The sequence below is a fragment of the Rhinatrema bivittatum genome, chromosome 6 (assembly GCF_901001135.1).
Source record: "Rhinatrema bivittatum chromosome 6, aRhiBiv1.1, whole genome shotgun sequence".
Lineage (NCBI taxonomy): Eukaryota > Metazoa > Chordata > Amphibia > Gymnophiona > Rhinatrematidae > Rhinatrema > Rhinatrema bivittatum.
In genome coordinates, this window is record NC_042620.1 from 150,768,360 (window position 1) to 150,789,292 (window position 20,933).

A 20,933-nucleotide genomic window follows, 5' to 3' on the forward strand; every position below is an offset into this window, starting at 1 on the left:
TTAACCAGCTAAATGGCAACTGCTGAACATAGCTGGATATTCAGCAGCCACCAATTAGCTGGATAAGTTGCAAGCACAGTATCCTTTTTCCAATCCAAGTCAAAAGTACCTGGCAAGTACCCAAACATTAAATAGATCCCATTATACTAAAGCTGGTAACAAGCAGTGGCTATTCCCTATTGATTAATTGCAGTTAATAGACTTCACCTCCAGGAACTTATCCATACCTTTTTTAAGCCCAGCTACACTAACTGCTTTAACTGCATCCCCAGGCAATGAATTCCAGAACTTAATAGTACGTTGAGTAAAAAAAAAAAATGTTCTCAGATTTGTTTTAAATGTGCTACTTGCTAATTTCATGAAGTGCCCTCTAGTCCTTGTATTATCCAAACGAATAAATAACCATTTCACATTTACCTGTTCAAATCCTTTCATGATTTTGTAGACCTCTATTATATACCATCTGTTCTTCAAACTGAACAGCCCTAACCTTTTTAGCCTTTTCTCATAGGGAAGCCGTTCCATACTCTTTATCATTTTGGTCACCCTTCTCTGTACTTTCTCCAGTGCAATATATCATAACATCCTTTTGTTAGACCAATTTTACATTTATGGAGCTTGTTTGCTCTCAAGTCACACTTAACAATGTTCCCTTCTTCGCTCTCACGTCTTTGAAAAAACCTAGAACTGCCAAAGGTTTTCTGTGATGGGAATTTGAGCCATGGTGGGGGTAGTTAAAATGGGCCAGCTGTTCTATTATGGTAAACATATCAGCTTGCATGAATTTCAGCAGAAGCTAGCCATACATATTACCATTTTTAAGTACTTTTAACTAAAGGGGCTAATTATCAAATACTCCATAACATTCTTTGTTGTAGACAATCTACAGAATTTGAATAATTTTTTTTTAGATACTTAGGCTTAATTTCAAAGATTTATACTATACTACTGAATGAGTAGTGTAAAGATGAGAAAAACTTTAGTATAACTTGGGAAAATGATTTGGGGATACAATAACAGATTGAGATTGGAAAGGTATTTTTGACACATTAAAAAAGGGGAATTCTATTAGTGCAAATGCTCAGAAGAATGACTGTAAACTGACAAACAAATAGCGCTAAACCTCAGTAAAATGGAAACTCATGGGCATTTGAGCAACTGAGACTTGATGGTGAATTTGGGGAATTAATACGACCTTTTATCACATTTGGTGGCTTTGTCGGTGATAAAGATCTTTTAGTCAGTGGTCATCTTCTGGATTCACAAGATGGCAGGAACACCATTTCTGCTTGATCCACTCATTCTTTTGGGTGCCGTGGAGTTTGTGCTGCACAATTTCACTTATTCACTTTTTGGTAATGGCAAAAAGAATGGTGGCTCAAACTTGGAATAATGATACAAAGTCTCCCCTGCAGGACTGGATCAGTTTACAGTAATTTGATAATTTGGGAAACGTACAATTTGGAAAAATTAAGAGATAAGGGAAAGCTAGGGCTTTTATTCTTTTTATTTATTGTTTTGATTCTGAATGATTTGAAATGATTTTTGAACTGCAGATGTATTTGTGAATTGTATTTATATGTTTAATTTGTAAATATGAAATTGTATTTTTGTATGTTGTAAGCCACACCAGGTGGTCCTTTGGGACTAGAGGGGTGGCACACAAATTCAAGATTAGATTAGATGTTTTTATTTAGTGGGAGGCAGAAAGAAGCAAATTTACAGTATTTAGGGTAAAAAAGCTAAGGAGCACAGCCTGAATCTGTAAGAATATGGGATTATTCTAATAATGAGTTTATGTGTAAATCCTTCACTTCCTATAATAGTGGAATTTCCTTATGCTGGTAATAACAGAGTTGTTTGCTGTGGCTAGAGATTGCAGGGGTGGGGTAGTAGGTGGGAGAGATTTCCTAGTACAGTTCTTCTTATGAGTCTGAACAATGATTTTTTTTTTTTTGTATTACCAGTTTCTTGTGGAAGAGCAACAATAAATGAGGAGAAATTTGTAAGTTTTTGTAGGAGCCACGTTAAATGATTGCATTTTACCTATGATTTCTTGCACTTTCATGTTGTGCCTTTGGCATGTTTAATATTTATTGTATGTTGAACAGACTTTAATAAAGGTTAAAAAAAAACCCAAAACATTTAAACTATGACACAATGGCACACTTACCTTGGGCATGTCTTTCTAATCCAACAGTAGGGGGGTAGTGTATGTATTTTAGGGTAAGTGGTGTAAATGGAGAGTGTGCATGTGGGAAGAAGTAGGAGGATGTGTTTGGATGGAGGTAAGGTGCCAGATTCATGCTTAGTTCTGCGCCTAGATAAGCGCTTAGCTAGTTGTCTTTCAGGTCAATCCAGCACCTAGCTAAGCTGTCTGGTCGAGAACCGAAATATGCACTAAGCTAGGTGGCTTGCAGGGTGCTCGTGCACTCAGAATAGTACCTAGCTAAGCTGGCTGCTCAGACGCCAAGATAGGTGCTCAGCTACGCGATTTTCATGGCAAATGTGCACGAGCATGCTAATACTAACTTCTGTGAGGGCAGAACTTCCTGGGTTTTTTTTGGGTGTGTTGCCACAATGCTTCCACCAGCACACCAGCCAAACTTTACCACCAGGGATGTCACCTTTTTGACGTCCCTGGTGGTGCCTAATGAATCCAATTTATATAGACGCGCTGGTGAGAGGCGCATCCTGAGGAGGATGTCCAGAGCCTGGGAGGGACCTCCAAGACTGAGTTTAACAGAGGAGCCTCTCACCCATGTGGAGTAAGTAGTGTCTAGGTTAGGATTTACAGGGGCTTGGACTGAGTATTTAATGTCTGGGATGTGTGATGTCTAGGGGTTGGGAGTTTGAATGCTATGCATGGGGTGGGTATTTATTGCCTTGAGTAAGGCTCTAGGGGCTGGTATTTGTATTATACTACATGGGGTGTGAGTTGGAATATTGTACATGGGGTGGGCCATTAGTATCAGTTATGAACTTTATGCAAAAAGCCACAGTTTTATTTCTATTAAATTATTCATGCATAAATCGTAAAGCGGTGTTACATTTAGGTTTGTGCATTTTCATTTTATAGACTGAGGACCTAAAGAAGAAGGCCAGATGGCTTTGTTTTTTAAAAAAAGAGGTGGTTGGAGCGGATGTGGGCGGACTGGTGGTAAGTTTTATCTCTAGCCATTAGGGCATAATTTGTCTGTGTATATCCTGTTTCCAGTGGAATTCACACATTGGCCCACTGCTAAAAATGGCCCTTTGCTCTTACCATGTGACAGGGGCTATCAGTGCCATTGGTCGGCCCCTGTCACATGGTAGGTGCACTGGATGGCCCGAGCCATTTTTAAAGATGGCGCCGGCCGTCCATTGCTCCTACCATGTGACGGGACCGGCCAATGGCACGGCCACTAATCAAAATGGCGCCAATGGCCCTTTGCCCTTACTGTGTGACAGGGGCTATCGGTGCCATTGGCCAGCGTCTGTCACATGGTAGGAGCAATGTACAGCCAGCGTCTTCTAAAAAAATTCATGTCAATAAAAATAAATTCCAGGGACATACTTTTACTGAACAGGGAGATGTATTCACGGCTAGATCTGTGATGAGCTAGGCACTTTTCTGAGCACCCTAGTGTACATATTGGTAATTAATTTTTGACCGACCAGCTGAGCGCCTATGTCAGCATCTGAGCGGCCAAATACATATCCAGAAAAGTGCCTAGCTCAGCACCCAAGCGGCAAGATAAGCTAGGCACTTTTCTGGGCGCCAAATCGTACAGATTAGTGACCAGCTGAGCGGCTATGTCAGCACCCTAGCGGCCAAATACATGGCCAGTAAAGCACCTAGCTCAGCGCCCAAGCGACAAGATAAGCTAGGCGCCTTTCTGGGTGCCAGAGCGTTCAGATTTGCTCCTGGCTGAGCACCTATTTTGGCACCCGAGCATCCAGATTGGTGCCAAGCTGAGCACCTATCTCATTGCCATGTAGTTATCACCGTTCTCTTTTATGTGCGGATTATCGGCATGGGTTTTCAGCGCGGATGTGGCCACATTTTATAGAGGGCCTTACCACGCTTAGGTATGCGCATTTCTTCATCAGTGCGCGGATTTCTGCATGCAAATAATTTGCATAATTTGTTTTTTACATCCCGTGGAAGCGGCAGCTTTAGCTGTGCGTGGTGATCAAAACCCGCACTCATAACTAGCGATGTTTTGCCACGGATCTTATTACATCAGTCCATTGAGAGGAGGCGTTCCCTGGGGCCTGTTTAAATCAGAGGTGGTAAAAGTAAGTAGATGGCACCTTCAAATCTTCATGCACACTTTACCAGCAAAATTCTACCTTCCAAAAAAGGAAACACAAATGACCGCATCTGCTTTGTACTCGCAGTGATTTTCAAAGTGAAAGTATATGCACACTTTTACTTGTAGCGCACTGCCCGCAACTAAACATTAAACACTGTCTTTGACCTGATCTAGATGGTTTGTAAATTGCCTCTTTTATGATTTCATTGTGACAGTTTTGATAATCGGCCTATCTAATGCACAAACAGCTTGTAAATAACGTGCACGCAGCAAACAAGACCATATGACCAGGCATGCAGCAAGCATGAGAACTGCTACCAAGCTGATGTTCTAATTCATCGGAAACTAACTAGTGCCTTTCATTAAACATGCTCAGTCGGTGGGCATGGGTGCTTCATCGTGAAGAAATATTTGCTTACCAGAATAACCTCTGCAAGTCTGCGCAGTTCTACAAACTAATCCAATGAAGATCCAATAATAGAAGCTTTTGTTGGCTTGTTTTATTAACCCTCCCAATACCCAAGAGGAAAACTAAATAATCCTTCCTTCTGTACCTCAAATGCAAGTGAAAAGTCATAATCCATATTGCTCAATAACCACATTGCTGAATGTAACACTTAAAAAGGAGATATCACTGGGTCTATGTACACATTAATAGGTTTTTAAGATCAGCGTACTACTTAATCAGCCCATTATGCGCAGATTTCATTGCCTGTGCAGCTGAAAGATAAGAGTGTGATTATGAAAGAGAGAATTTGTCATGTCATCTTAGGTATACCTGGTACTTTACACCATATCCAATAACCAGATCTCTTGCAAAGCTATTTAACAGTTGCACCACTTATTTACTATTGTACACATGATAAAGGCTTGTCTAGAGAGATTGTAAAGAAATTTCCCAGGGAAAATTTAGCCTATTACATCACAGAGAATGGGGAAAACCATTCGGTGCTATCAAAAAGCTATTGGAGTCCTGTGTACTAAAGAATACTAAACACTCCAAAAGAGATATTGGAAGTGGTAATAAGCATCAAAGGCTCTCTCGCATTTTGTGCTTCTGGAAACAAGCTTTGACAAACTGATCCATCATGGTGAAGTCACAAAGAAGATATTTTCAAAGCAATTTAAACGGGCATATAAATAGCGATTTACATGTGAAAACTGCCTTTCTCAAAACTGCCTTCCTGCCATGTGTTGTTCTGCAACGAGTGGTGCATTTTTAGCCACATTTAGAAGCAGCATTCCTGGCATGCATTTAGGTGGGAACAGAAGTATGTGCACAGATTGCATTCTTTAAATCTGTGCATGTTATTTTCCAGGAAAAACATAACCACAGAAAAACCAAGTGCAAATACTTTCTCTTTAAAATCTGGTGCAAAGCTCACGCGTAAAAGGCACCCACTCACCTTGGCTCAAAGCAGGCAATTTGCAAATTGCCCCCAAAAGTTGCTAACAATTGCAGTAACAATTTAACCTTGCTAACAAAGAACCAAAATGTCCAGGGTTTATTTTTAATATAATTTACATTTTAGACCTATCCCTACCTAAAAGCATTTGATGTCACAATGTTTCCCAGAATATAATGGTTCTGCAGATATTCAGAATGAAGAAGCTAGAGTCAGCCTCACAGCTTAGTAGTAGTACTGTACTATCAGGAGATTTGGAATTGATTTTTAAACCATTTCTGCTCCTCAGTCAGAGGGGCCAGTGATAAGAACATAAGATTTGCCATACTGGGACAAACCAGAGGGTCATCAAACCCAGTATCCTTTTTCCAACAGTGGCCGATCCAGGTCACAAGTACCTGGCAGTATTCCAAAAGGCTAATAAATTCAATGCTGCTTATCTCAGGGATAAGCAGTGGATTTCCCCATGTTCACCTTAATAATGGTTTATGGACTTTTCTTTCAGGAATTTGTCCACATGTTTTTTTAAACCCAGTTATACTAATAGCTTTCATTACATCCTCTAGCAGCAAATTCCAGAATTTAATTATGCGCTAAGTAAAAAAAAAAATATTTTTGAAAGTGTAACAACCAATTCGCTTTTACCTGTTTCACTCCACTCATTGTTCTATAGACCTCTATCATATCTCCCCTCAGCCATCTCTTCTCCAAGCTTTAACCTTTCCTCACAGGGGACTCATTCCATCCCTTTTATCATTTTAGTTGCTTTTCTCTGTACCTTTTCTAATTCTGCTATATCCTTTTTTGAAATCCAGTGACCAGAATTGCACACAATACTCAAGATGCAGTCGCCCCATGGAGAAATACAGAGGTGATATTCTCTGTTTTATTCTCCATTCCTTTCCTAATAATTCCTAGTATACTATTTGCTTTCTTGACTGCTGCCGTACACAGAACAGATGATTTCAACATATCTGCAAGGATGCCTAGCTCCTTTTCCTGGGTGATGACTCCCAATGTGGAACATTGCATTATGTAACTATAATTTGGGTTGCCCTTTCCTATGTGTATCACTTTGCACTTGTCCACATTAAATGTCATCTGCCATTTAGATACCCAGTCTCGCAAGGACCTCATGCAATTTCTCATAATCCTCTTGTGATTTAGAAACTTTGAATAATTTTGATTCATCAGCAAATCTGATCACTTTGCTAATTGCTCCCATCTCTAGGTCATTTATAAATAGGTTAAAAAGCGGTGGCCCCAGTACAGATCCCTTGAGCACTCCACTATTCACCTTAGTATTTGCAGCCCTAGGGAAAGGAGATGCAACCATTGCACAATGGTGACACCTACTGGACAAACTCAGGCTGTACATATATTGGGTTTAGGAAGTTGCTGTGGTCTGTGGGCTTGGCTGAACTAAGAATATAAGATATGGCATACTGGTCTTTGTGATTTTCACTTAGTATTACAAGGTATTGTGTAGAGCATTCTCAATTACTGCAATGCATTATATGCAGGCCTTTCACTGAATTTATTGCAGGTTTTGCAGTTAATCCAGAATGCAGCAGTACGTGTTATCTTTGGGCTGAAATGGAATGATCGTGTAGCTCCATAATTAAAGGAGTTGCATGGTTACCAGTAGCCCAGAGAACATGCTGTAATTTAAACTATGAAGATCCACCACAGTCAAGATCTAGAAAAAAAACCCATTTTGGGATCATCTGGTACCTGAAACTCAAATATAATGATAATAGCCTTTTGCACTTCTTCTCAGAACAATTTTAAAACAAGACATTGAAATAAAATATATGCAAGATTACCCATGGCCACACTTCCTCCAGCAGATATTAGACTGAGAGGCATCTCTGAGGAGTGAAACCTGGTTCCATACCTCCTCAGCTATGTCCTGACCAATCTCTTTAGATCATGTTGCTATTACCTTAAAGGGGAATAGCTCTTGTCCCATTATAATGCTGTATAGATTTTATCAAGTCTCCTTTTTGGATTCATATTTAGAAATACCACACACTCCAACATGATGGTTGAACAAGATGCACCAGCTCGTGCAGCAGTTACATTAACCATATCCCTCATCTGCAAATATGCAAAGAGAGAGAACTCCTTTAATTGAAAACTATGTTGAAACTCTTCCCACTTGATAAAAACTCCCTTAGGAAACAACTGAAATATCAAATTTAAAGGAGCTCACCATATCATGTCTTTCACTTTATTGAACTAAAGGCCGCAAAGTTCCCCACAGCCAAGAAGAGGTGTTACCCCAATAGAAGCTGTTCTCCCCGTGCTTTAGCATATTCCCACCTTTCCTTTGTGGCAACCTCTGAGCAATACCTTCACTTATGCTTACAATCTCGCCAAGGGAACCACTCCTCTTTATCTCCACCTTCACACAGTTCAGATTCAATCAAGTGCTGATTCCCACTAGGGAAACTCAACTGAGCCAGATTGTTGAACACTGCAGCCCTATAATAGTCTTGAAAGTATGGTAGGTTGACTCCCTCATCTGCCTTACTCCTCTGGAGAGTCTTAAGATTAATTCTAGAACACTTGCCTAGCCATAGAAGGACTCCATGAAGTTAGCAAGTAGCTCATTTAAAACAAACCAAAGAAAATTCTTTTTCACTCAGCGCATAGTTAAGTTCTGGAATTCATTGTCATAGGATGTGGTTACAGCAGTTAGTATAACTGGGTTTAGAAAATGTTTGGATAAGTTTCCAGAGGAAAAATCCATGAACTGTTATTAATATGCAATAGTAGGTTGAGATTTATTTAATGTTTGAGAACTTGCCAAATACTTGTGACTTGGATTGACCACTGTTGGAAACAGGATATTGGGCTTGATGGACCCTTGGAAGGGGTGTCCTGCCCATCTAAGGGATATCCTGCCCACCTGGGGACTCTCTTTATTCCCTAGCCCTGGAGGACAGAAGTTCCCTTGTTCTGGTGTAAGAGAATCCTGCAAAGATAGAGAAAAGAGACTGTAACAGACAAATAAACCCGGTGCTGCTGAGAATTAATTTTAAATTTTTGCCATTTACACCTGACTTTTTGCAACATTAAAAAAGTTATATTTTGGACACTAACCAGGTGACTCTCATGTGATTATTGGCACATACAGCACAGACACTGAGGAAACAGTGCCCCTCTCCCAGGGACAAAGACGAAGGTAAAAAGGGTCATCCCTAGCACTCTGGGCCTTGGAAGTGAACTTCCCCGCCACCAGCAAAGGATCCTATCCTTGTGGAAGAGAAAGAGCCATGCTAGCACTAGCCAGGAGAGATTCCAGCTCCAAAGAGTTTACAAATTCTTTTATGACCCCACCCTTGCAGGACAGGCACACTGGGGTGGGGTTACAAACATATAAAACACAACAACAGCACACTAACACATATACTAAATAAATTCTACCAGATAACCATGGCAATACAATCAAAATGACATAATATGAAAAACCAAGAAAACTAGGAACCTGTTCAGGTATCCCACATGGGCAATCCACCATCATATGTAACCATTCATACATAGTCCACAAGACTTAATCTTCAATGTAATATGCTAATATAAAAAGTGAGCCTTCATTAGCAGCCAGTCTCCATCCAGATAGCCTTTCAGCTGCACAGACTCCCTAACTCACAGCCACAAGCCAGTCTCCAGCTGCTCTATCCTCCCATTCCCAATCCACCTCTTGCTCTTGAACTCTCCAATTTTCCTCCTTTCCTTCTCCTTCTTGTGGGTACTTTCTTAGCTGTTAGTTAGCAGCAGGATGATAGCTCAGTTTCTCCTCTCATCTCCCAGGCATGCTAATACTGGGTATCTACTCCTTCCATCAATTACTGGATTAGCAACAGAATCCTTTAGACTGAAGAACATCTGGATAACTTATAAAAAAAAATCAAATCACTCCTTTCTCTCTCTTTCAAGCCTAGATTCAGCATTTACAAAGATGAGATTTGTACATTGTACTCTTGACCTAGCATGGTAGCAGCTAGGTAGAGTGCACATCAAGTTAGGTCAAGAGTACATTGTACAAATCTCATCTTTTTTTTACTTTTCAAAATTCCAAATCACATTAAATCTTCACTGATGCTAACTGTGCTGTTCGTATCTCTGTGCATATAAAACTGCCCCCCAAAACCTAGCCTACCACCAAAACCTCATCCCGAGTTCAGAATGTCCCCCCCTTACAGTGCTACAAAAAGTAGACTTATGTGGGCCTCCCCAGAGGCTCTCTCTCGCCCTTGCCCCTTTCCCTCTCCCTGATTGAAGCAGGATTTGCGATATTTATCGCTAATCCCGTTTCAGCAGAAATGCATAGCTATTGCAGGCATAATGCCAGGAAAAAAGGTGTAGCTATTTCCAGTGTTTAAAACAGCAACATCGCGCGTTACGCTATCACATGCAACACTAAGCACCCCTCAGTTTAATTACTCCACCCTAACTCTGTCCGAGTTGGAAAACATTTTAAAATTTGCATATGCATCTCACGATGCATTATTTATCGCATGCATTACGGTGTTATTACGGGCATTAGGGTACAAAAGGACACCGCCTCCTATCCCATGACTTTTGTTTCCTTAGAAGCCTCTCATGAGGGACTTTGTCAAATGCCTTCTGAAAATCCAAATACATTACATCTACTGGCTCACCTTTATCCACATGTTTATTAACCCCTTCAAAAGAATGAAGCAGATTTGTGAGGCAAGACTTGCCTTGGGGAAATCCATGCTGTGTTCCATTAAACCATGTCTTTCTATATGCTCTGTGATTTTGATCTTTAGAATAGTTTCCACTATTTTTCCTAGCACTGAAGTCAGGCTCACTGGTCTATAATTTTCTGGATCGCCCCTGGAGCCCTTTTTAAATTTTGGGGTTGCATTATACCTGAAGACAGGAGGGTGACCAAAGGATGATTTTAATGATAGGTTACAAATTTTAACTAATAGATCTGAAATTTCATTTTTGAGTTCCTTCAGAATCCTGGAGTACATACCATTCAGTCCAGGTGATTTGCTACTCTTTAGTTTTTCAATCTGGCCTAGTACATCTTCCAGGTTTATTTATTTATTTATTAAAATTTCTATACCGGTATATGGTCAGGACTGTCATAGATTTGGTTCAGTTCATCTGAATCATCACTCTTGAAAACCATCTCGGGAACTGGTATCTCTCCAACATCCTCATTAGTAAACACAGAAGCAAAGAATTCATTTAGTTGTTCTGCAATGGCCTTATCTTCCCTAAGAGGCCCTTTAACCCCTCGGACATCTAACAGTCCAGCCGACTCCCTCACAGGCTTTTTGCTTCGGATATATTTAAAAAACTATTTATTATGAGTTTTTGCCTCTAAGGCCAACTTCATTTCAAATTCTCTCTTCGCCTGCCTTACTAATGTTTTACACTTAACTTGACAATGCTTATGCTTTTTCCTATTTTCTTCAGATGGATCCTTCTTCCAATTTTTGAAGGATGTTTTCTTTGCTACAATAGCCTCTTTCACCTCACCTTTTAACGATGTTGGTAATCGTTTTGCCTTCCTCCCACCTTTCTTAATACATGGAATACATCTGGACTGCACTTCTAAGATCGTATTTTTAAACAATGTCCACACCTGTTGTACACTTCTAACCTTTGCAGCTGCACCTTTCAGTTTTTTTTCTATTTTCCTCATTTTATCGAAGTTTCCCTTTTGAAAATTTAGTGTTAGAGTTGTAGATATACATATTGTACTCCTTCCAGTCATTAGTTCAAATATGATCATGTTATGATCACTATTGCCAAATGGCCCCACCACTGTTACCTCTCTCACCAAATCTTGCGTTCCACTAAGAATTAAATCTAAAATAGCTCCCTCTCTTGTTGGTTCCTGAGCCTATTGCTCCATGAAGCAGTCATTTATTCCATCCATGAATTTTATGTCTCTAGCATGTCCTGATGTTACATTTACCCAGTCAATATTGGGGTAATTGAAATCTCCCATTATTATTGCACTGCCAAATTGGTTTGCTTCCCTGATTTCTCTTAGCATTTCATCATCTGTCTGACCATTTTGTCCAGGTGGACGGCAGTATACTCCTATCACTATACTCTTACCCAACACACATGGGATTTCTACCCATATAGATTGTACAGAGTATTTAGTCTCTTGTATGATCTTTATCCTGTTGGACTCTATACCCTCCCAGACATAAAGTGCTACACGCCCACCAAGTTGATCCTAACTATCATTGCAATATAATTTGTACCCTGATATAGCACTGTCCCATTAGTTATCCTCCTTCCACCAGGTTTCTAGGATGCCAATTATGTCAATCTCATCATTCGCTGCTATACATTCTAACTCTCCCATCTTACTTCTTAAGACTTCTGGCATTGGCATACATTTCAAAGTGCATTTTTTTGTTTGTGTTAACAACCTGCTTTTCAGTTGATAGGGATAATTTGGAATTTGGTAGCTCAGGTGATTCTTATAAGCTCATAGGCTACTTTTGCATTTATTTGGAACTTCTCTGTTGGGATGCCCTAAATCTCCTGTTTCATTAGTTTCCTTCAAAGATACATTTCTCTGAACCATGCACTGCTGAGTGACTGTCAAATTTCCTCCTTGTTCTAGTTTAAAAGCAGCTCTATCTTCTTTTAAAAAGTTAGCATCAGCAGCCTGGTACTACTCTGGTTAAGGTCTAGCCCATCTTTCAGAAAAGTTTCCCCCTTCCCCAAAAGGTTGTCGAGTTCCTTACAACATTGAATCCTTCTTCCCTGCACCATCATCTCATCTATGCATTGAGACTCCAGAGCTCTGCTTGCTTCTGGGGACCTGCACGTGGAACAGGGAGCATTTCAGAGAATGCCAACCTGGAGATTCTGGATTTCAGTTTTCTATCTAAAATCCTAAATTTGGCTTCCAGAACCTCCCTCCCACATTTTCCTATGTCATTGATGCCCACATGTACCATGACAGCTGCCACCTCCCCCGTACTGTCTATAATCCTATCTAGGTCATGCATGAGGTCCGACATCTTCGCACGAGGCAGGCAACTTACTAGGTGGTCCTCACGTCCACCAGCCCCCAGCTATCTACATTTTTAATAACTGAATCACCAACTATGATGGCCGACCTCACCCTTACCTCCTGGGTAGTAGCCCTGGAAGACTTGTCCTCAGTGCGAGAGGACAACACATCACCTGGAGAGCAGGTCCTTGCTACAGGATCACTTCCTGATACACCAGGGTAACGCTCTCCAACTGGGAGATCTTTCTGATCCAAAGCAGCACCGGAGCTACCAAACTGGATTTGGGACTTGGTTACTATGTCTCATCAATGTACCTCTCTGTCTCAGCTCCTTTAGGTCTGTTACTCTAGCTTCCAGTGATCAGACTTGTTTTCTGAGAGCCAGGAGTTCTTTGCACCAGGTGCACACATGCAATCTCTCACCAGTGGGTAAAAAATCATACATGTGACTCTCGATGCAAAAGACTGGAAAGCCCCCCTTTTAATGTCGGACTACTGCTATCACCTTAATTTTGTTGAGTTCCAAGTTAAGTTTAGGTTGCTAAGGGAGTTAGAATTAGCATACTTTAAATTTATAGGTGTATTCACTGATTAATCTGGTAGTGACCTACTGGTGATGATTCAACTCTCAATAAGGGCTGGTACAATGGTATAATTTAGAAAATAGCCTGATAGACTTTTACTGAGAAAGTGTCTCTTGCCTAAAAATCAAGGGTTGAGCTTGGAGCAGGTGCGAGGGAAAGACAGACACTAGCATTAACTCCTTCTGGCATGCTTATTATCTCAGAAACACACAAACTCTAAAGAATATATCCCACTATTAAACCTCTTTCCAAACATTTTTAAGTCCTAAGAATTTCCAAGGCTATACTTACCAATCCTCTTCAACCACCCTTAAGTTGATATTCACTCAAAGGATTGAGAGTTTTGCGGGGAGCAGTATGCAGATGAACCTTCTGGTCCTCTTCTACTGCAAAGGGTGTGGAGCCTCTGGAAACTGGGGCTGTGGAGTTTGAAAACTGGATCACTCGCTGTGACCTCTGGAGTCCTCTCCTGGGGGATGCTTGGAGCAGTATGCAGATGAGTCTTCTGGTCCTCTTCTACTGCAAAGGGTGCGAGGCCTCAGGAAGCTGGGGCCATGGAGTTCGAAACCTGGATTGCTTGCTGTAACCTCTGGAGTCCTCTCTTGGGGGATGCTGGGAGCAATATGCAGCTGAGCCTTCCAGCCCTTTTCTACATTGTAATTGGTGGCTGTATTTTACACCGTGGGGACTCTACCATTGCTGTCTCCCACATGGGGGGCATTAAAACCCTACAATTTACTACTTTTATTCCCTCTGTTAAAATGGTACAATCCTCTTGATAGAGAACCAGCAGGGCTCTCTACACCTATTCAAACTTATGGAAATTGGAAGGAACAGCTCTTTCTCTCTCACATGCAAACTAAAATCCCAGACAGATACGAAAGGTTACTTGCTAATATGCATGCAGTAATAAGCCATTGCAGCAGTCTCCAGTAGGGGTGCTGTCACAAAGATGGTATGTTCCTCTACTCTGCACTGCTTGATCTAACTACTAGGCCATACTCCTTAGCGGGCAACCTACATCTGTAGTGAAAAATATTCAAGCATAAAAGCACCATTCAAAATGACTTTGGCACACCAAACAATCTCTAAAAAGTTTTAATTGAAAAACAAGTGTTTTGTGAGGTATCCTGAAGTGAGGTTCAGAATGATGTTTCTTCATAATAAAACTCTTGAAAAATCTCTTGCTCTTTTAGCAGGATGTGAGCTGCTGATTTTTTTAAATCTTTCATAGAATGTCCAAACATAAAGATAAGTGGATAGAAGATATGTAAAAACCAAAATCTGTTAAAATAAAATTTGCCTTTATTAAAGTATCCCCCCAAATCCTTCTTTAACTTAGCTGTTAAGGGAAATTGCTATACACTAAAGGACAAAGATGTGTTTTGAAATTTGAGTCATTTTAATTCAATATGGGGGGGGGGGGGTGTCTATGCTTAATTTGTGGTGGTTTCATAGTAAGTAAAATTACAACAAAGGAGTTAAATTAACTCAAGAAGTAGTGCCATTCATCAAGGTGTCAATTTTAGTGAAGTAAATGTAAGCTAGTGAGCAGATGAAATTAAATATGAAGCCTCAGATTAAGATGAGTCATGGTACATTATCAAGAACACAGTGACTTACCCAAGATGTGCAAATTCCTGGCCCGAATTTCAGATTGTTCCAAGAAGTACAGCAAAAGAAATAGGCCACACACTGTGAGGAAACCTGGCTCTTTTGTTGTGAATTCTTTACCGTGCACGGCATTCTCAACCTTTAGTCCAGTTTACCATGCTACTGATAATAAATTTATAAGCCCAAGGGCTGGCAAAGGGCAAGCAAAACAAGCAAAGTATTTTTTGGTTGCCCCAAGCAATTAGATAAACACTGCTCAGTAAGAACACAGTCACTTAACTACTCAAACATGATAAGAAGTTGGTTTGTTCAACTGGAGGTGAATTGAGAACATACTTCCGTTTTTGCTGTCATTGTTTAACTTTATGACGTGACAAAAATCATGCAGAATTATATAAATTAAAATGGTTCTTACGCACACAGAAAAGAATGCTAATTTATTGACTGCCAAGCCAATTTCTGTTTGAATGACATCTGAATGTTCTAGTTTTTACACTTACAGTAGGTCTGCAGTTTTTCTGCCAGTTGGAAAGGCTGCGAACTTCACCAGGCATAGCTGTAGAAGTCTAGATATTTGGTATCTTTATATTCATGAAGAGGGCAATCTACCCAGGTAAACTGGCCCTTTTGAAAACTGCCTTCACTCAGTCCGGCAAAGGATTCTGTGTGGGAGTCTCCAGCATGCGCACTCTTAGCCAGGCTGGGAGGAGGCGTTTCCAGAGGCATGCTTAGGGCCTGATTTTAAAAGCATTTACTTGAGTAATACTGGCTTTTAGTCGAGTAAATGCACTTTAGTCGACTAAGTGGGCTTTTGAAAATTGCTACATATGCCATTGAATTGTCCATAGGAACTGCTCGCATAAGTGCACTTTACTTGAGTTAATGGCTTTTGAAAATTGCTACAATAGTAGTCACATTGATGCGTGTAACTCCTTCTGAAAATTACCTCCCAAGGCTGGAGGAGGAAAATGGTGCATGTAAAGTTTCACATTCTTTTACTCTTCTCAGTCACCTGCACAAAAAGGAGATGCAGAGTATGCGGCCCATACGGAACATGGGTACTTTACAATGTTATCAAAGGGAAACTATCCGCATTATTTCTTTTTGAAAATTGGCATTAATTATACATGTTATATGTCCACGTGAGTTACAATTCTAGGGGCTATGTGAATATTGCCCTCTTGAACTGTAATTCCCAGAATGCTTTTGCACTCACACATCTGTACGATAGCTGTGTTAAACTTAGGGAGGATAACTTTAAAAGATATGTGCACATGCCCATATACACGTGTATATGGCCATGTACAGATCTATCCCATTATTTTATAACCTGTGTATATCATGCACGCACGGGTTATAAAATATGCATAATTCTTCCTTGCAACATTTGTGCACATTTAAAAAATATGCATGAACATATATGTTCGATTTTTGCATTTTTTTAGTAAGAACATAATATGTGCCATGCTGAATTAGACAAAAACTCCATCAATCCCAGCATCCCATCTCTGTGGCCAACCCGGATCACAAGTACCTGGCACAAGTACTCTACCTGTTCTGTGGATAAGTGGAGGCCTTTGGTCTCCGGTGATGTCAGCCTGGTCCCTTTAATGAGCACTAAATTCACTAGAAAAACAATAAAAATTTGAAAAGTCGTTATGGGCCTTACACTGGTAGATATCACAACACAATCTCCCACCACAAGATACACTATGGAGTACAGGGGTCAGCATGATGGCTCGGTGGCAGTGCTTTGTAAAGCCATGCAGAAGGTACCCAATTTGATCCGTCGGATCTTTTGCTCACCAAGCTGGCTATGCTTGGGGATGCTGAGGCAGCCCCCCTGCCCCTAGTGGCCAGATTTAGGACCCATGATTGCAGAATTCTGGAGGGAGCTCTGGTGCATGTCCTTCAGTTCTGTTGAGGGAAGATTATAATATAAGGGGGAAAATCCCCTGGGTAGTTGAGAATGGATGCTCATGGTGCCTGCTTCCAAATGAACTACAGGTCCAAAGGAGCAGGAGGAAACTACCAGACAAAAAATATAGCAGTTTGATTCAAATGCATATAGCTATGCTAGGATGCTGGTACTTTGCAGGTAGTCATGTCTTAGAGATTCTTCTACTATTTTATAATTTACAAAGTTATTCATTTAATCTCAAAATGAGAGCCACTCAATAATACTGGAAACATGGAATATTTAGTGCTCCAGAACTGTTGTTAGTGGATAAAACCATCCCTTTTTCTATGAAATAACTCCATTTTTTCAAGATGATTCGATTAGAGCTGTGACTTTGATCTTAGCTGCTTTCCGATCGTACTGTGCTGTGGTGCTGTTGTGCATTTTCCTTTCTGCAGTTTAACAAAACAATCAAGAGGGAGATTTTTTTTCTGACAGCTACAAAACGTAATAAACAACCAGGCTTTCCCTACATAAAACATAAGAAACACCATGCTGGGTCAGACCAAATGGGTCATTAAACCCAGCATCCTGTTTCCAACAGTTCCCAGTCTGGGTTCCTTGAAAGGATTCTGTCACATTGAGTATTGTGTGCAGCTATTTATTGATTTATTAAATGGTCTCCCTATCTTAAAAAAGATATAATGCAATTAGAAAAGGTTTAGAGAAGGGTGACCAAATGATAAAGAGGATGGAATGGCTCCCCTATGATGAAACACTAAACAGGTGAGGACTCTGGAGCCTGGAGCAAAGATGGCTGAGAGGAAATATCATAGAAGTCTGTACAATCATGAGTGTGGTGGAACAGCTGCATAAGGAATGGTTATTTACCCTTCTAGTATTACAAGGACTAGGGGACACTCCATGAAGTTATTAGGTAGCACTTTTAAAACAAATCGGAGGAAGTATTTTTTCACTTTGTGCACAAACTGTGGAATTTGTTGCTAGCTAGATTTAAAAAGAGTTTAGACAAGTTCCTGGAGGAAAAGTCCATAAACCACTATTAGCCACAGTTATCCCTGGTTATGAAGAGGAAGGATTGGCCCTATTATTTGGGATCCTACTGGGTACTTGTTACCTACTTGGCCACTGTTGGGACAGGATGTTGGGCTTGATGGACCTTTGGTCTGACCCAGTATGGTATTTCTTATATTCTTAAGTGCTTGTCAAAGCTTGTTTCATAATGCTACAACCAGGAATTTAGAGGTGGGGAAATCAGTCTGTCTGGCTAATAATTATTTATATTCTCCAGAAATGTATCCAAACCTTTTGACATATAAGCACAGTATAGCACTAGAGATGTGAGGATCCTTAAAGTTCAAAAGAAAAAGTTCAGTCAATGAAGACTTTGCAAGCAATTCCATCCTTTATTGTGAGTGAGTGTGATGTTAGGGTGAGATAGACTGGGGAGCAAAATCTCTCACACCCTAACATCACACTCACAATAAAGGATGGAATTGCTTGGCAACGTCTTCATTGATTGAACTGTAGTACTGTGCTTATATGGTTAGTTTGTTTCACTGATCTATGCAATGTATTCCACACTTTCATTGTGTAAAAACAATTCTAGAAATATTCCAAAAGTAATGAAGAACAAAAACCCAAAAAGTATAGGGATGGTAACTTTCAAATCTGTGCGCAGGCGCACATGTGCGCGTTTGCCGGCATGCGGATCGACGAGCCGATTTTATAACAAGCGTGCGTGGCAACGCGATAGGCCCCTTTCCCAATTCCCTTCCAGCTCGCCCCTGTAAAGGAGTGAACTTCCGAAACCCCCTACCTTACCTGCTCCCTTTTACCCTACCTGCCCTGACCTCTAAAACCCTGCTGACTACCTTAGATATTTTTGTTTTTATACTTACCGTAGCAGCAGCAGGTTACGCGTTCCTCGGATCCCGGCGCGCACTTGTACACTGATGGTGCTGCCCCAGCCCGCCTTTTTAAAAAATCCTTCACAATGTGCATACCGGTAGATACGCACATGGCTGCCGGCCTCTGAAAATCCATGTGGCGCATGTGCATCCCAGCCTCGTGTGTATCTTCTGGAATTGCCGTGCGTAGGGCTTTTAAAATTAGCCCTTCATTGCATAAGTCTTCAATACTTGGTGGATGCCTTTTTTGCAGCAATAACAGCCATGAGTCATTTAGGATAGGTATCTATCAACTTTGCACAGTGGGATAGTATAGGTTTTGCCCATTCTTCTTGGCAGAAGAGTTTAAGCTCTTTCAAGTTGGTTGGGGATTTCTGTGGACTATAGCATTTGAGTTTTGCCACAGATTTTCTATTGGATTCATGTCTGGGCTTTGACTGGGCCAAAGACATTCATTTTCTTCTTGCTGAGCCACTCCATTGTTGGTTGTGCTTAGGATCATTGCCCTGCTGAAAGGTGAATCTTTTCCCGATTCTTGGATTTACGGCAGGCTGCAACAGGCTTTCCTCCAGGAGCTGCCTGTACTTTGCACCCTCCATCTAGGGTTGACAACTAGCTCCAGACTTTCAAGACAGGCTGATCCATTCCTGTTTTTACCTCATGGCATGCAGAGACTTGTAGTCTTGCTTTTCTAAGGAACTGCAACAGGGAAGTCAGAACTACAAGTCCCCACATGCAATGGAGTAAAACCAGGACTGGATCAACCTGTCCTGAAAATCTGGAGTCAATTGGCAACCTCACCTCCTTCTTCCCAAGCCTCCCTGTCCCTATTGCTGCAAAGCATTCCCACAACATAATGCTGTCACCACCATGCTTTACTGCAGCATTGATTATTACATGGTGATGGGCTGCATTTGTTTTACATCACACATATTGCTTACCAATGAGAGCAGAAAGTTCCACTTTGGTCTTGTTAGACCACAACTCGTTCTACCACATGCATACAGTGTGCCCGAAGTGCTTCTTTGTAAACACTATGCTGCACATCATATGGCTTTTCTTTAGCAGAGGCTTTCTTCTTGCCACCCTTACATATAGGACATGTCTGCAGAGTAATCTCAAAACTCTGACAGTCAACATTTCCTCCAGTCCCAGCCGAAAACATCTGTAATTCTTTTAAAGCAATCTTAGGCTTCACAGTGACCTTCTGCAGCAATTTTCTTAACCCACGGCTACTGTATTTGGAGGGGCGGCCTGATCTCGGCACTGTCTTGGTGGTGTCATACTGTTTTCACTTTACAATAATGGATCCAACAGTGTCCCAAGGGATATTAAAAGACATTACAATATTCTTATGGCCTTCCCCGAATCTGTATCTTTGAATAATGTTATCCCTGAGTTCTTTCAGCAGCTTCTTGATTGGCATGTTTTGACCTTTGCTTCAAATTATCTTCATATAATGGAAACAGCTTGATTCTTCATCCAAGAGTATTCAAATTGGCTCAGCTATTGTGATTAGGTACAGGTGGGCTCTAACTTATTATGGGATTTATTAAGAACTATTTTTTGAATTGGAGATGATATAGGCTTGTATGACAAAGGGTGTATGAAGACTTATGCAAGTAAAACGTGTTTTTTTTATTCCTAATTACTTTTCAATAATTATTTCATGATGAGGGTGTAGAATAGGTTATGTAGAAAAGTGAAACAAACTCTGCTTTAATGTATTTTGATTGTATTTTTTTAGACAGCAGAATGTGAAAAATGTACAAGAGTGTAAAGACTTTTACAAGACACTGCAAAACATGGTATGCTAGGTCAGACCAAAGATCTATCGAGCCCAGCATCCCATTTCTGGCAGTGGCCAATCCAGGTCCTTAAGAAAAATCTGGCAGATCCCAAAGAGTGGATCTATTCCTTGATCACTCCAAGGGATAAGCAGTAGCTTTCTCAAACTTTCCTGGCAAATAAATGTATATACACATTTCCTCTGGGAACTTGTCCAAACCCCTTTTAAATTCAACTATGCTAGATACTTTGACCACAATCTCTGGCAACAAATTCTACAGCTTGATTGTGCATGGAGTGAAAAATACTTTCTCCAATTTGTTTCAAATGTGCTAAATTTTAGTTATTGGAGTGTCTCCTACTTCTAGTACCATTTACTCAT

The 20,933-nt window shown here is 40.6% G+C and overlaps 1 long non-coding RNA gene across 1 annotated transcript in view; it reads right to left on the minus strand.

Annotated features, from left to right (window-relative positions):
• LOC115093799 overlaps nt 1-20,933 on the minus strand; it is a 44,135-nt gene that overhangs the window by 7,933 nt on the left and 15,269 nt on the right. Inside the window, exon 2 of the long non-coding RNA XR_003857412.1 lies at nt 16,485-16,558. This is a non-coding gene — a long non-coding RNA (uncharacterized LOC115093799). The remainder of the gene's footprint in view (nt 1-16,484; nt 16,559-20,933) is intronic.